Genomic DNA, 3,322 nt, shown 5'->3' with positions numbered 1-3,322 from the left:
TCAATATGTGGAAGGTGTAATTTGGCTTTCCCTATCAAACGAATAGAAGCCCTGAAGCAGCAACAATAATAGTATTACAATTAGAAAAAAAATACATAATGTATTATATCTTGCAGGAGGTAGCTGGCCAGGCTAATGATAGCATGAATGACAACCTTTGCAATGGCGGGAGGCAGCGCTAGCTCAGCTTTTGAGAGCGGCATTCAGATTGACCCTCGCTGATCTCCGCTGTCGGTTGCACTTACAGCCAGAGAAAGGTGATTCACTCTCAAAATACACATCACATGTCAAAAGGAGCTGTCAGACGCTAAGGTTGGAAGGCACTTCAATTAGAAGGCAAAAAAAGTAAGGCCCGTGCCCTGGATGTGACATGTGTGTTGATCTGGCATCTCTCTCCATTGATGCCTCTGAAACCACAACAGGGGGATGAGAGAGCTGCAGTAGCTGGGCTAAGAAGAAACAACTGGAAATATTTAACAAGCATTAGTAAAAATCCAAATGTTTGCTTGTTTGTCCTGTCACAGGGCTCCCAAACGCAAAATTGACGTTGAATGAAATTGCCCTCCTCTGTGGTTTCCATTGTGTTCTTTCCTCCCTTTATTCCCTGTTCCTTTTGTTCTTCAGTCTTTTTTTATCTGTATTTTATTACTCTGCCGTCAACATCCTCTGTTGTTATACCTCTTCTCTCTTCTCCTCTTCTCTCCTTTCCTCTCCTTTCCTCTTCTGTCCTTTCATCCCCTCTTCTCCTCTCCCCACCCCTCCAGTTCTCTCCTCCCCTCTTCTCTCATCTCCTCTCCACTCTTCCTGTCTCCAGTTCTTCTCCTTCTCTTCCTCTGCTCTTTTGCTTCTTCTGCTCTCTCCTCTCTCCCCCCTCTGCTCTCTTTTCGTCCTTCTCGCCTCTCTCCTCTTGAGAGCCGTGGAGTGGAGAACAGTGGAGCGCTAGATTAGTTTTGCTGTCCCTCATCGGATTAGTGTTGATTTTTTCAGTTGGCATAGGCCAGCTCTGGGGAGAGAAAGGGAAGTTTAACTGCTTATCAGAGGCGGATTTTACACCGCAGCAGTCAGCGCTTTGTTAGCTGCCATTTACTAAGAAGTAGAAATCGATGGTTGCTGAATTGTCGTTTTATGACCTACAGTTATTGAGACCAATGATGGTTTCCTGTTTAACAGGATATGGAACCCTAGCCTGATGCTGGAGAGGGTGTGCCCTTTTGTCATTTTTTTTCAACAATGCTTGCAGAGATTACTTAACTGTGTCAGAGCTTATTGCTGCACGTTTGTTGTCAATATTAATGGAGGGCATGTTTAACATCCATTTGGTCGGTATGTATCCATTGAATAGAAATACGATGTGTGAGTGGGCCCACACCAACCCTGTTCCTCAAAGACAACAGGTGATCCGATTCACTTTGCGGGGCGCCATTGCTTCCTCCCGATTCCCTTTTGTTCTATTCCAAACTAGAGAGAGAGAGAGAGAGAGAGAGAGAGGAGAGATGAGAGAGAGAGGAGAGAAGAGAGAGAGAGAGAGAGAGAGAGAGGAGAGAGGAGAGAGGAGAGGAGAGCGGAGAGAGAGAGAGAGAGAGAGAGAGAGGAGAGAGAGAGAGAGAGGAGAGAGAGAGAGAGAGAGAGAGAGAGAGAGAGAGAGAGAGAGAGAGAGAGGGAGACCCTTCACTTATGTGCGGGCCCCTAAGTGAGTGGGCCCGGCTCACCACCCCTCCCCTTGAATCAGGTGTGTCACTACAGTGCTCAATGGATCATAATGGGCCCTGGTCGGCCAGCCTAAAAACAGTCTTATCTTGAGCCTCCTCAGGCCCGTGGACTTGTTTGCCAGACAAAGAAGACACGAGTCCTGACAGAGAAATCATGACTCTGGCGTTACTCCACTCTATTATTAGAGCTAAGCCCCTGCAAGCTGTCCAGAGAGACCCCACAGCTCTGGGTTCACAGCTTAATGCATTGGCACACATTGGCCAAGCGATAACAGCCTGATAAGATACGGCCAGCTTGTGTGTGTGTGTGTGTGTGTGTGTGTGTGTGTGTGTGTGTGTGTGTGTGTGTGTGTGTGTGTGTGTGTGTGTGTGTGTGTGTGTGTGTGTGCATGTGCCTCCAATATTTACCATTTGTCCGAAAAAATAAATAATAATCATGGAATAACACATTATAATCTCATATTATTATTATTATTATTATTATTATTATTATTATTATTATTAACATAACAGCATTGCAACATCTATGCAGCATGAGGGAACACTGTATAGCAGAAGGTCAACATGCCAATGTGTGCACGTAACCTTGCACACTGTAGTTAACCCCTGGTGAAGCTGTGCTCATCAGAGCGTGAGGCCACGGATCAGAGGGGTGTGGGAGGAAGGAAAGAGCAGTCATCTGTGTGACCCTCTCATTATCTGTCTGTCTATGTGTTCAACACGCACAGACTAGCTGGGTGTCTGATCCACGTCTGACATCACCTAGCTATTCCCCCATGCAATCACTGTCTGAAATCCATCATATGAATGTGAAGGCTCGGGCTATCTCTCTTTAAAAGACTCTGAATGACTCTCAAAACTCTCCCACCTCAATTATTTGAGATGTACAAAATCGAATATTAAGTCAATAATACTCAACCAGCTCTCCTGGTCTCTCGCTGTCCTCTTGGCGCGGTCTTCTGATTCTCTGTACTCTCCTTCCAGGGTGGCCTCGTCTGGTGAACACTGGCCTTGCTGTTGTTGTGGCTGCACTGACACATGGTACCACAGAGAAGATGATCTCTCAGGTAGGAAGTTTCTCCGCAACCCTGCATGGCAGTTGGTACATTCCTAAAACTCCCAAACATGTCCCTCTCCCCTCTCTTTTTTTTTTGTGTTGTAACCTGCATTTTTTTTAAGCAATAATACTTTATTTGAAACAGTCAATCAGTCAGTAAACAGTAATGTGCAGTGGGCTGTAATACATACAATATAACAAACATACGAACACACACACACACACACACCTTGTGGTTGGTATCGTAGGTGTTGAAGTAACAGTCTGGCTCTTGTCTCTAGCCTATTGTATCACAGACATGCACACATAGCGCCACTGTACAGAGACTCTTCTATCAAAGCACACGCACAAACACACACACACACACACACACCCACAACCGCACACCCACACAACACACACACACACGCACGCACGCACGCACACACACACACACACACCACACACACACACACACACACCACACACACACACACACACACACACACACACACACACACACACACACACCACACACACACACGCATGCACGCACACACGCACTCAGTCACATGCA

Source organism: Gadus macrocephalus, chromosome 16 (genome assembly GCF_031168955.1).
Source record: "Gadus macrocephalus chromosome 16, ASM3116895v1".
In the NCBI taxonomy this organism is placed as follows: domain Eukaryota; kingdom Metazoa; phylum Chordata; class Actinopteri; order Gadiformes; family Gadidae; genus Gadus; species Gadus macrocephalus.
Note: the sequence above shows the minus strand (reverse complement) of the source record.